This window comes from Notolepis coatsorum (genome assembly GCF_963971535.1).
Source record: "Notolepis coatsorum genome assembly, chromosome: 8".
Classification (NCBI taxonomy): Eukaryota; Metazoa; Chordata; class Actinopteri; order Aulopiformes; family Paralepididae; genus Notolepis; species Notolepis coatsorum.
In genome coordinates, this window is record NC_140172.1 from 18,017,825 (window position 1) to 18,032,131 (window position 14,307).

Below are 14,307 nucleotides of genomic sequence, written 5' to 3' on the forward strand. Positions count from 1 at the left end.
GAACTGACACGACTTTACCCCCCGCCAAGACCGAAGAAGTAGTCCCCGGAGAGCTCCAGGAGGAAGACAACCCTCCAGAGATGGAACTCTGCCCGGTACAAGAAGAGGAGAGCGCCCAGGAGATAGAGCTCCAGGACTCCCCGCAGGAGAACGCATCTCCAACGAGTACTGCCAGGAGCGGATCACCTCAACCAGCGTCTTCCCCCAGCGAGGCGGACAAGATGCTGGCACAGGCATTCCTCGCCAGCCTAGCAGCCTCTACAGAGCGCGATCGACTCCAAGCAGAGCGCGATCGACTCCAAGCACAGATGCTTAGCGAGCGTGAACATTCTTCCATGGAAAGAGAACGCATTCAAGCGCAGCAACGGAGCGACGAAGATCGTATACGTCTAGAGATTAGACGCCTTCAGACGGAAGAGAATATGGTAAGGGACCACGCCGAAGCCCAGCGCGCCGCCGCCGAAGCCCAGCGCGCCGCTGCCGGTGCCCAAAGAGAAGCAGAGCGCGACATCGCTCTCACCAAGCGCGAAGCCGAGCGCGACCGATTACAAGCGCAGCTAATGGAGCAGCTGATCGCCAGGGCAACACCCCCTCCCTCCGCACGGGGTTCCAGGGCCTCGTCAAGACACGGGTCAAGGGCACCCTCCCCTAACCGATTAAGCGACCCTGAACCCGACCACCAGAGAGAGCCTATACCCCCCTCCGAACTCCTTCCCCGACCGGTCCCAGTGAGGACCAGCTACAAGGAAGAAACGGTCTACACCGCGGAGAGGCTAAATAGACGACTACAGGATCTAGAGGACCTGACAGAGGAAGAAGAAGAGGGAGAGGAGGAGAGTCAAGCCCGACAGCAGCACAGAACTCCACAGGACCAGGAGGTCCAGTACAGCCCAGGCTCTACCCCCGCGGCTCTGCGCTACAGACCCCCGACTCAATTCACGGGTGAGCTTGACGCACGACCAGCCCCGAGGAATAGCACCTGGATACGCGGGCCATGGTACCCAGCAGGTACCAGCCCACCAAGAGGCGTAAGAGGAGACTCGCCTAGGAGGCCTCTCTTCCAACGCTCACCGATGTGCCAGCCATCCATGGCATCATACATTGGCACACCGACGTTTCCAGACTTCACCCATGAGAACAGAGCACAGTACACGGAGCTACGGATGTGCTTAGAGACAATGATGGCTGATGTAGCTGATGAACGCCACAAGTATGCTATCCTATTGAAGCACCTCAAGGTGCCCCGAGCGCACAATATAGCGCTGGCCTATGCCACCTCTACTACCCCATACACAGCGGCTCTAGCAGCACTCGACCAAAGATATGGACGCATATGGGACTACGTAATACAAGAGATAAGGCATATTGACCGCCTACCCCCAGCAACAGACAATCGCTCACTAGACGACCTGTCTATCAAGGTACAATCCCTGGTAGGGATGCTGGGGGCGCAACGAGAAAAGGGTATGCACGAACTATACGCAAACTCTAATGTCGAGAGGATTTTAGAGAAGCTTCCGCCCGCCCGACAAGAGCGCTTCAGGCGGCAAAGAGACCACCGTGATCCTAACGGTCCCGAGCCATCCCTCCTAGACCTAGCCGACTTCCTGGCGAGAGAAGTCAGCAGCCTGCGATTGGATACGTTCGTGCGGAGCACACCAAGCTCCAGAGAGGGACCTAGGAGAGCAAACGATGGCCGAAGATTGGTGACTGTCATGCACCAATCAGAACCAGTACCGAGCAGCAAGAACCACAGTACCCCCTCGATGAAAGAGAAGTGGAAGATGGTGTGCCCGTACTGCGAGAAAGAACACTGGTTGTCACAATGTGACACATTCAAGACGATGACCGCCGACGAAGTGGGTCAATGGATAAAGTCCAACCGACGCTGTTACCGATGTGCGCGCAGTCACATGGCAGCCGAGTGCCGCTTAAAGAAGAGGTGTAGTCGGTGTGACGGAGCCCACCTAGATGTCCTACACGACAGTAACAGAAGAAAGCCCGCACCCTCAAGCAGCACAAAGGCAAGTGTTATGTACATTGACCCCGCCAGCAGCGGGGGCGCCCGAGTGCTCTTAAAGGTGGTCCGCGTAACACTGAGTTACCAAGACAAGGTCATGGACACTTACGCCGTCCTTGACGACGGGTCAGAGAAGACCCTTCTCCTCGCATCCGCTGCGGCCCAGCTGGGGCTGCGGGGGAGCGAAAACCAGATGACGATTCGGACAATAAGAAGAGATCTAAAGACGATAAAGGGCGAGAATGTCTCCTTCACTATCGCAGCAAGCGGGCAGCCAGAGAGACGGTATAGGATTACTAATGCTTTCACCAGCCAAGAAATAGGCCTGTCGCAGTACACCTACCCCATCGCCAAGCTGATGGATAAATATGTGCACCTGCGTCAACTACCTATCCCGCTCATAGACGGTGCCACCCCGACCCTGCTGATAGGCTCCGACCATGCAGACCTCATAGTCCCGATAGACCGGGTCCACACAGGGCCCAGAGGCTGTCCTGCAGCAGTCGAGACCCGCCTAGGATGGACATTACAAGGCCCCCTCGCTAAGTCTCTTAACCGAACAGCAGCCACTAGCTGCCTCCACTCCAGAGTGACAGAAGAAGACACCACCCTCCTACAGCATGTCGAGAGGCTATGGACACTAGAGACAATGCCCTTTAAGAACGAAAAGAAAGACATTCGTTCCAAGGAAGACATTTACGCCATAGCACTCCTCGAGCAAGGGACAAAGAGAGTCAAAGTCAACGGGGTGATGAGATACGCAACTCCACTCTTGAGGCGAGAGGGTATGCCCACCTTCCACGCCCCAAAAGAAGCGACGGAGCGGTATCTATTGAACACAGAGCGGCGCCTAGCCAGAGACCCCGCTCAAGAGACTGTGTACCGCGCTGAGATTAACAAGCTAATCACAGCGGGACACATAAAGAAAATTGACATTAAAGAGGCCGATCAGACGATCGAATCATGGTACGTGCCGCACCACAAAGTCCACCACAACGGCAAGGATCGTATTGTGTTCAACTGCAGCTACCAGATCGGATCACAAAATCTGAATAAAGAGCTCTTGCCCGGCCCAACACTCGGCCCCTCTCTACTAGGCGTGTTACTACGTTTCCGCCAGGACAAGGTGGCCATCAGCGGCGACATCAAAGGGATGTTCCTGCAGGTGAGACTAGTGGAGGAGGACAAGCCCCTGCTGCGGTTCCTATGGAGAGAGAGGATCGGGGATGAGCAACCAGCCATCTATCAATGGGAAGTCCTCCCTTTCGGAACCACATGCAGCCCATGCTGTGCTACGTTTGCACTGCAAAAACACGTCGCAGAGGACCCAGCAGCTGATGAAGAGGTCCGAAAAAGTGTAGAAAATAGTTTCTACGTGGACAACTGTCTGCAAAGCGTCTCGACGCCAGAAGAAGCCGAGGCCCTTCTACTCAAGCTCCGCGCCTCCCTGATCAAAGGCGGCTTTGATCTCAGGCAGTGGGCCAGCAGCGACCCGCAAGTATTGCGCAGCCTCTCCCCCGAGGACAAGGCAGCAAGCAGCGAGACCTGGATGGCGACCATCCCAGGAGAAGCCCAAGAAATGACATTAGGACTAGTCTGGCGCTTCAAAACAGACTCGCTCCATTATAAACACACACCCCTGACCAAGGAGCAGGGAAGGTCGACTGCACTACCGACCACCAGACGGAGTGTATACAGAACACTCGCCAGACAATATGACCCGTTGGGATGTATTCTACCTTACACCACCAGGGCAAAGATGATTGTAAGAGCGTTATGGGACAAGGACCAGGGCTGGGACGACCCCATACCCGAACACCTTGCATCCACATGGAGAGAGTGGGAGACGGAACTCAGCTCACTCCCAGGTGTTAACATACGCCGCAGCTACTTCCCACCCACAGTGAGGCCGGAGACGTGCCAGATGGACCTGCACGTCTTCAGTGACGCCTCCGAAGTAGCCTACGGCTCGGTGGCCTACTTGCGTGCCCGAGAGGAGGGAGGAGAAATACATACTGCTTTCATCCTGGCTCGCTCAAGAATAGCCCCACGAAAGCAACAATCTATCCCGCGTCTAGAGCTCTGCGCAGCCCTAGCAGGAGCGCAACTCGCCACGTTAATCCAACGTGAGCTCACCATTCCGGTGCAAAGAACAATCTTGTGGTCAGACTCCACGACAGTACTCACATGGATCCGGTCTGATTCGTGCAGATACAAGGTCTTCGTGGGGGTCAGAGTCACAGAGATTCAAGAGTTAACAGAAGCAGCAAGCTGGAGGTATGTGGACACAAAACACAACCCAGCTGACGTCATCACCCGGGGAATGTCCCTGGATGACCTCACCCGTCACAACCCATACAGTGACGGACCAGAGTTTCTCAAGCTCCCGGAAGAAGAGTGGCCTACACCCACCCCACGGGAGGCGAGTAAAGAGGAGGCCGAAAACAAGAAATCTGTGTTCTGTGGATTGAACACACTCGTCTCCACAGACCCCGACATAGACGATTGCCTCACCCTAGAGAGTGCGCAGCTAAAGACATTTCTGTGGCACCACCCAGAGGTTCAGCCCACTACTGACATTTCAGCAGCTGACTACGAAGAAGCAGAACTTCTTCTACTACAACGAGCCCAGAGAGACTCGTTCCCCGATGAGCTAGACTGTCTACAGGGAGCAAAGCCCGTCCCATCAGACAGCAGACTGCTCCACCTAGCACCCGAGAGCGACGCCCATAGTCTCATCAGAGTGGGTGGTCGTCTGCAGAGAGCCCCAGACTTACCGGATGACGTCAAGTACCCGATAGTCTTGAACAGCCGACACAAGGTCACAGAGCTGATCATAAAGAAATACGACGAGGATGTGCACCACGCAGGGGCAGAGAGAGTCTTCGCGGAGATCAGACGTCGTTATTGGATACTGCAAGGGAAAGAAGCAGTGCGGCGCTTCCAGCGAACCTGTCTAGACTGTCGTAAGTGGCGAGCGCAGCCCAGTATACCCCGGATGGCTGACCTACCTCCCTGTCGCCTCCGACTCGGCTACAAGCCTTTTCACTCCTCCGGTATGGACTGTTTCGGCCCGCTGTATATAAAGAAAGGAAGAGGAACCGAGAAGCGGTGGGGTATTGTATTCAAATGCATGACCACCCGAGCGATACATATAGAACTCCTTCCAACCATGAGCACAGACTCATTCCTTATGGCCTTCCGAAGATTCACATCGCGGAAAGGCAAACAGTCTATATTGTTGTCTGATCACGGGACAAACTTCAAAGGCGGAGAAAGAGAGCTGAGAGAGAGCTTCCAAGCTATGGGCCCAGAACTTAAGACCCACCTCGCTCCATCCCAGATTGACTTCCAGTTTAATCCCCCGAACGCACCTCACTTCGGTGGAACTTGGGAACGAGAAGTACGTTCAATAAAGACAGCCCTGTACGCCATGCTTGGGGCCCAGACCGTGGCGGAAGAAGTCCTAATGACAGTCCTCACGGAGATCGAGGGAGTATTGAACTCAAAGCCCCTCGGGTACGTCTCAAGTGATGTAGCAGATGTCGACCCAGTCACCCCCAACACACTCTTGATTGGGCGGCTGGACCCCGCGCTACCCCAGACAATGTACAGGCCTGAAGAAGCGAACGGCCGAAGAATGTGGAGGTACAGTCAAGTATTGGCTGACAAGTTTTGGAACAGCTTCCTACTCCACTACCTACCGTCTCTACAGACCCGCCAGAAATGGGTAAAAGAGAGAGACAATTTGACAGAAGGAACAGTCGTCATGATTATCGACCAGTCACTACCCCGAGCGATGTGGCCGGCTGGCCGCGTAAGCAAAGTGATCACCGGTGCCGACGGAAAGGTCCGAGCAGCTGAAGTGCTCGTCCAAGGGCGGACCTACACCCGACCCGTGGCGAGGCTAATAGAACTGCCAAGGCTCCCCGATACTATCGATGACGACCATGACCCCATGACTTTGTGAACTGCCCGACCCCTCACAACAGACATTGAGTAGAGGACAGTGCGGTTAATCTGTCTCTGCTTAGCTAATTAGGTGGGACTAATTAGGGGGCGGCTGTTACGAAGGATCAGATTAAACCGAATATATATATTTATTTATTGATATATATTGCATAGTATTTGTATATCGTTTGATATCCCTTGTATATTCCTTGTACATATACACGGAATATCCCTTTAGTCTAGCCCATAATAGTTCATTCTCCTATTGGACAGCGGTCCACCGGCGCCAGGGACCGGCCCCCAGAGCCAAGTTCAAAGTCACCGACACGACATGTCTGTACTTGCCCGGCCCTGCCCAGGGATACGGCGACAGAAATGAGAGTGGCACTATTTGTTCACCGTGCGTATAAATACGGCGCAGGTGAATGTAGAAGACCCTTAGCCCCTTACCTCCGTACCCTTCGTGCACTTAGCATGTTACCGATAAGTTGAAGCCTCACCCACGATACAACGTGCGGTGAAGTATGGCCTGTTTGGCCTCAGAATAGAGCATCGGGACCGCGTGCGAATTAGTAACTGAATTGTCAGAGTTTGGCACTATACCGTCGAGTGCGACATATTTCTATTGAGTCTTTAATAGTCTATTGTGTATAGTGTATCGTGCGGTTAGAATTCTATAGTGACCAGCATCCCCAACGCTTTCTCGTATTAGCTAGAGTTCTTATCCAGGCTGGGCCGACCGCATGGCGCCTTCACCCGAGGAGACCTAGGCGAGAACCGTATGGACATGTACACTGGATTAATCTACCCGACGACTGCATAGCCTTTGCGGCTGGAATATATTTGCTTTGGTCCTGTGATTTATGGAGCGGATAATCGCCGACGCCTGCACGTGTTGGATTTACCCCGAGAGGAGTCAAGTCGAGTCGGCGCTCAGAGAGCCTGAGGCCGCCTAGCTTTCTTCACTGTAGAGCTACAGTCTACCAGAGAACCAAGCTGTATTCGTCTGTGGATCAAGAGACTACTGCACCGGCTTCTGTACCTGAAGTCTCCCTAGTCATCGTTGACCAGATGTCCTACTACCGACAGATCTTCTACCCCCCTGCTGGCTTACAACCAGTGGGAACCCTTTCCAGTATCCCCGCTATCACTAGTGTACCATCGATATAATTCCCTAAGAGCCAGGTTGTATAATTACCTCCTGCGTAACCAGAGAATGGACATTCGTTATTGATTTGCCTACGCATACTCCTTTGCCTTACAAGTGCATTCAAAGAATAATGTAAAGTATCCTATGTACCTTTTGCTCCATTAAATACTTGATTAATACCTTTGACTGGAACCGATTTCATTGTGGGAAGTGTTCATCATATTCATATATCGTGTACTGTATGGCCAGTAATTAAAGTACATAAAGCGGTAGTGGTTTAATGATACCATACTTATCAATACAGTCAGGGAATTGTACCCCTCAGTTACAGTACTGTTACCCCTAGATCCTGACAGAGTATATACATATGATGGGGAGGGGACTGTACATTAGGAGGGGGTGGGTGGGTGGGAGAGAGATATACATACGGCGGGGAGGGAATATATACATGCGGTGGGGAGGAGACTGTCTATTAGGAGGTGGTGGGGGTTTTGGGCATTTACGGTGGCCAGTCTCAAATTGCAGCCTCCCGTAGGTGCTCTTTAAGAGCGGTTTTGAATGTGGGTAGGGATTCACATTCCTTTACAGCTTTGGGTAGGGCGTTCCACATTGATGTGGCATAATTGCGAAACATATTTAGTCCCTTGTTTGAGCCGAATCTGTGTTTAACATGATTTGTTGAGCTTCCTCTGGTGTAGTGGTTGTGGTATTCACTGACCTTTGGGAAGTATTTTGACATGTACATGGGTACCTTAGTCGTATAGTGTATCTTGTAGACCAGGCCCATTGCAAGTTGCTGTACTCTGTCGTCTACTCTAAGCCATCCTAGGTTGTCAAAGTGGGCAGGGGTGAGGTGGGTTCTGGGGGTAAGGTCCAGTAGTAGTCTGACCAGTTTGTTTTGTGATGTTTGTAATTTTGTTTTAAGCGCCTTTGAGGTGCTTTGGTACCATGAGGTGCACCCATAGTCGTAGTACCCTTGAATGAGTGCTCCTGCCAGAGTCTTCAGGGTATTCTTGTTTACCAGAGAGGAGATCCGGTACAAGAATCTAGTTCGTTGGTTGACTTTTTTTATTACATTGGATGCCATTTTGTCACAGGAAAGATTTTCCTCTAGGATGGAACCCAGGTAGGTAATTTCGTCTTTCCTTGTGACAATATTGTCACCCACTGCAACTGAGAAGCCGTCGGTCTTGCTGAGTTTGTTATTTGAACCGAAGAGAATGGACTCTGTTTTGCCCATGTGTAATGATAGTTTGTTATCAGCGAGCCATATGCAGATTTTGCCTAGTTCCGAGCCGAGGGTTTTTTCAACCTGCAACTTGTTCTTGTCAGAGACCAGCAGGGCTGAGTCGTCCGCAAACAGGAACAAGTTGCAGTCACAGGCTGACGACATGTCATTTGCATAAATTAGGAAGAGTAGCGGTCCTAGTATGCTTCCTTGTGGAACACCACAGCTCACTGTGAGGGGGGGGGGGGGGGGGTAGAGTACCGTTTACCTCTACCATCTATTCTCTCCCCTCCAGGTAGGATTGCATCCAGCTCACTGATAAGCTATCAAAACCAATTGCTTTTAGCTTGTCAATCAGAATGGAGTGATTGACAGTGTCGAAGGCCTTTTGTAGGTCCAGCATGACCATGCCGCAGTATTTGCCCGCGTCCACCTCTTGTTTGATGTGGTCGTTCAAATAGAGGAGGCATGTGTCAGTGGAGTGGGACGTTCTGAAGCCAGATTGGAATTCGTAGATTAGATTTTTTTCCGCCAGGTACTTTTCGTCCTGTTCGAAGACTATTTTCTCCATGACTTTCGAGATGGAGGTAAGAATAGAAACAGGGCGGTAGTTGCCTGGGTCTAATTTGCTGCCCTTTTTGTGCAGAGGGGTCACTCTCTCAATTTTGAAGTCCTTGGGGACGTGTCCCTGTTTTATAGAGAGGTTTATTATGTGAGTGATGACTGGGGTGATGTCGGCTGCTGCGTCTCTGAGGAATTTGGAGGGGATGTTGTCATGGCCAGTGGCCTTGTTAGGTTGGAGGGTGCTCAATTTTTTGAGTACCTCATCGGTTGTTACCATTTCAAGTTTGAAGTCGTCTTTGTGGACCCCTAGGTTTTTGTAGTATGCTACTATGTGTTCTACCCCATAATGCCCTGAGTGGGAGGGTAGTTTGTTTACCACTGTTGTGGCTATGTTTGTGAAGAAGATGTTTAAGTAATTGGCTACATCCAGCTTGTCTGTGATGAGTGTGTTGTCCGTCTTTATGTTTATGTTTGAGAATCTGGTTTTAAGTTTTTTACTGCAGCCTAGTTGATTATTGAGTAATTTCCAAAGTTTGCGGGGTTTGTTTTTGTTTTCCTCAGTTTTGTCGTTGATGAAATTTCTTTTTACGGTTTTGATCATTGTGTTTACGTCATTTCTTAGTCTGTTTCTTTGAATTTTTAGTTCAACCACGTGGGCTTGGAGTTCACTGTTTGAGCTTTTGGAAAGCTTTGTCTGACTTTTATGAAGTTCAGAGCATTTTTTGTCTCTGGTTTTCATAGCGGCCAGTATGTATTTCAGTGTGCATCCATGGCTCAGCGCGATTTTTAACCCTGGTGGTTCTTATGGGTGCCATGTTGTTGAGTATTGCTGTGAATTTTGTTTTGAATCCAAGCCATGTTTCTTCAACCTGTGTACCACTGAGTTCATCTGACCAGTCCAAGCTCCCCAGTTCTAGGTTAAAGGCCTCTCTAGAGTAAGTTTTGAGTATCATAGTATCATAGGATGGAGTATCATAGGATCAGCCAATCCCCACCTTGATAGGCAGGGAAGTCAAAGCTATGTACACAGAGTTGCTGTAAGAGAATTAGCCTCAGACGTTTTGAAGGTGCTGGAGTCAGACTTCAGTGAGAATAATTCTGAGGGCAAATACGTCTCACAAGATGACGTGCGTTTCATACAGCTCCTTAGTGAGAATATTCAGCAGAAAGAGGATGGCCACCTGGAGATGCCTCTCCCGTTCAGAGGTGGTAGTCCTCCCTTGTTGCCAAACAATAAGAAGTTGGCGACTATTCGCTTGCGACATCTAAAGAGAAAGCTTAAGGCCAATCAACAACTCTATGATCATTACACATCCTTTATGAAGGAAGTAATCGACAATGGTGATGCGGAGCTAGCTCCAGAGGCACCTTCGTGAGAGATCGTTCGGTACATACCACACCATGGTGTGTACCATCCCAAGAAGCCTAACAAGTTAGGAGTCGTTTTTGAATGTTCGGCTAAATTCTGTGGCATCTCCTTAAATGACACCTTGCTGACAGGCCCAGATCTGATAAATTCCTTGGTGGGAGTGCTCTTCCGCTTTAGGAAGGAAGCAGTGGCTATCATCTGTGATATTGAAAGGATGTTTCACCAGTTCTTTGTTACACCTGAGCATCGTACTTACCGGAGGTTTCTATGGTGGGAGCATGAGCACAGACATACAAGGCACGCTATCCCACTGCAGAATCAGTGCATAGAGAGCAGTTTCTATGTTGATGATGGCCTAGTTAGTGTTTCAACAATTGAAATGGCTTCAGAGCTGATCGTTGAAGCCCAAGAGTTGTGTAAATGAGGAGGGTTGCGACTCCACAAATTCAACTCGAATGAGAGCAAGGTTCTTGGTTGCATCGAACCGTCTGAAAGTGCAAAGACCAGTGCAAAGGCTAGTGGTTCTCCTCGAAAGTGAATAATAGGTCGTAGACATGCATACATACAGTAGCATGATGATGCTTATTTGCATAATTGTCTAAAGTCAAGATAAATGGTATTTTGGTCTTAAATCATTCATGATTATTTTTGTCTTGTATCATGAAGTGATTGGGGGAGTGTAACGGACCATTTGAGATTAAATGTCTAGACAATATCCTTTGCTGTTTACTAAATAATATGCAGTATGTATGTACGCCTTGAACTGACGTGTGGGATTTTACCCGAGTTCGATACCCGTATGCCTATATAAATCTGTCCCTATTGGCGCACCGTTAATCAGGACAGCTGGAAGCACCTGTGAAGTGATGTAGTCGGTCGGCAGCAGGAACGTTTGGTGCGTCTTTGTTTCGCCTTTGTATTCCTGTGAGTCTCGACTTTTATCCTTTTGTATCATGTATTGATCGTGTGTGTCTAAACGGAAGAAAGGACCTTGGCTTTTCGTTTACATTCCTTGGAGAGCGCAACAAGGTATGCTTTGTTGTTTATTTGATTATGGTTGTAACTTTGTATAATGTAATTTGTGATGAATGATTTTATGTCTTGTGTAAGAAATTGAATGTAATCCTTGTAGTTTTGATACCAATGTTATTTAGTTTAGTGTTTGTACTGTGCTGTGGAAACCATTATGTGAAATGTTTGTTTGTCTGTTTATGTATGTTTCCAATGCAGTTTTCACAGTGCTACAAGATGACGTCACGGATGGACAATTAAATAAAGATCGTCTTATGCATCAGTCGAGACTCTGTCATTTGGATCCAAGGGCTGTAACAGCTAGTTTATTGTGCTTCACGGAGTCCTGGCTGAACGACAACATCCCGGACAGCAGCGTGGAACAACAGGGGTTCACCGTGGTGCGAGCTGACAGGAATAAACAGAGCGGTGTAACCCCGGTCATATCACGGTTAAAGAACGTATATGTTCTCCGGACATTGAGCTGTTGGCCCTGAGCATGAGACCCTATTACCTACCAAGGGAATTTCCACACGTTATCGCAGTCACTGTTTACATCCCACCCAGTGCAGCGGCGGCGCAGGCGTGTGACGTCATCCACTCCACTGTCGCGGGGTTACAGACAAAACACCCCGAGGCATTCATCATTATAAACGGAGACTTCAACCATGTCAGGATATCCAGATCCCTGACCAATTTCACGCAGTATGTCACTTGCAAAACAAGAGACAACAAGACCCTGGACTTACTGTATGCAAATATCAAGGAAGCATACAGCCACACTGCCCTCCCCCCGCTTGGCAGCTCAGATCACAACCTGGTCAGACTTGATCCAATATATAAGCCTGTGATCAAACGACAGCCAGCAACAACTAGGCTTGTCCCACAGTGGTCGGAGGATGTTGAGGAAGAGCTAAGGGAGGGCTTCAGCTCCACAGACTGACCTGTTCCAACGGACCCACGGTGAGGACATCAATAGACTCACCGAATGTATAACTGATTATATCAGGTTCTGTGAGGAGAGCATCGTACCCACTAAGAAGGTACGCTGCTTTCCTAATAACAAACCCTGGATCAATAGGGACATCAAATACCTCCTGAACAGGAAGAAGAGAGCCTTCATGGCTGGGGACACTGAGGGGGCCAAGATTGTACAGAAGGAGCTCAAAAAAGAACTCAGAGCCGCCAAGCACATCTATAAGGACAAGCTGGAGGGCCAACTACAGGCAAACAACACTAGAGAGGTGTGGGGAGGGGTCAGGAAAATAACAGGCTTCCGACAACAGAGCACGGCCGTGGAGGGGCCTTGAACGTGCAAATGAGCTGAACCGGTTTTTCAACCGATTTGACCTGACAAACCCCCCCCACCCACCCATCCGCACCAGTGTCCCCCACCCCCCAACCCCCACCACCACCAGCGATGACAGACGCACCACCCCACCCCCGCCCCCAGCGATGACAGGCGCACCACCCCACCCCCGCTGATTATCACTAATGACCAGGTCCGAAGGCAGCTCTCCAAAATCAGCGTGAACAAAGCCAGAGGACCTGACAACACCAACCCCAGGGTGCTCAAGGCGTGCGCTGGACAACTGGCGGCACCATTCCAGCACATTTTCAACCTCTCCCTGAAACTGGAGAGGGTGCCCCCAGCTATGGAAAACCTCCTGCATTGTCCCGGTGCCCAAAAAGGGGGCGCCCAAGTGCCCTCAATGACTACAGGCCGGTCGCTCCGACGTCACACGTCATGATGACCTTTGAGCAGCTGGTCCTGCAGCACCTCAAGCCCCTGGTGAGTGACTCCCTGGACCCCCTGCAGTTTGCTTACCAGGCAAACATTGGTGTGGAGGATGCCATCACCTACATGCTCCACAGGGCCTATACACACCTGGAGAGACCATCACCTACATGCTCCACAGGGCCTATACACACCTGGAGAGGCCACGCAGCTCAGTGAGGATCATGTTCTTCGACTTCTCCAGCGCATTCAACACCATCCAGCCACTGCAGCTAGAGGAGAAGCTCACTGGGATGCAGCTGGACCAGGGAATGGTGGCCTGAATCACCGACTACCTCACCAGCAGACCTCAGTACGTGAGACTTCAGGGCAGCCAATCAGAGGTGCTGGTGAGCAACACCGGCGCTCCCCAGGGTACCGTGCTGTCACCATTTTTGTTTACCCTCTACACCTCCGACTTCCGCTACAACACAAGGACGTGCCACCTGCAGAAGTTCTCCGATGACTCCTCCATGGTCAGCTACAAACATGGATGAGGGGGGGGGGGGCAATATCAACTCGAGGGACTCCAGCAAGCTGACCAAGTTGGTGAAGAAGGCTAGCTCAGTAGTGGAGCTGGATAACCTAGAGGTGGTGGCTGACAGGAGGATGAGGAAAAAGCTAGAAGCCATCTTGGAGAACCCCTCTCACCCCCTCTACGAGGAGCTGCCCAGAATGAAGAGCACGTTCAGCCTAAGACTCACCCACCCACCCGTCCTTCCCAATGATCTTACTGCTGATTCATGGAAAGTTCGGACCACAAAGTGCCTGGAAGGGTTAAAGAATGACGCGCTTCCAATTGGTAACGGCGATGGTCTACCGCAGGGCTATTCAACTAAATTGTTCAGGGGGCCACATTGTCAGAAACCCAAGGGGCCAGGGGCCGGACTGCCACGGCGCCTCCCCGTGCTATGAATATATGTACACTTGACACAACACGCAACCACATTTTCACAACTTTTATTTAACTACATTGCAAAAGTAGTATACTTTTCAAAAAAAGTGCTTCATTTATGTGCCACATCTGCAACATCTCCTGCAAAAAGTGCTTCATTTATGACTGTGCAACAACTGCAACATCTCCTCTTCAACATTTCAATATAAAAATAAAATAAAAAAGAAACAAGTGCATGATGTGCATCTGAACATTCTAACATCAACACTTGAACAAAAAAACACATTTATAGTGCAGCTGAGCTTATGAAAAAGTGCTTCATGTCTGTGCAACAACAGCAAA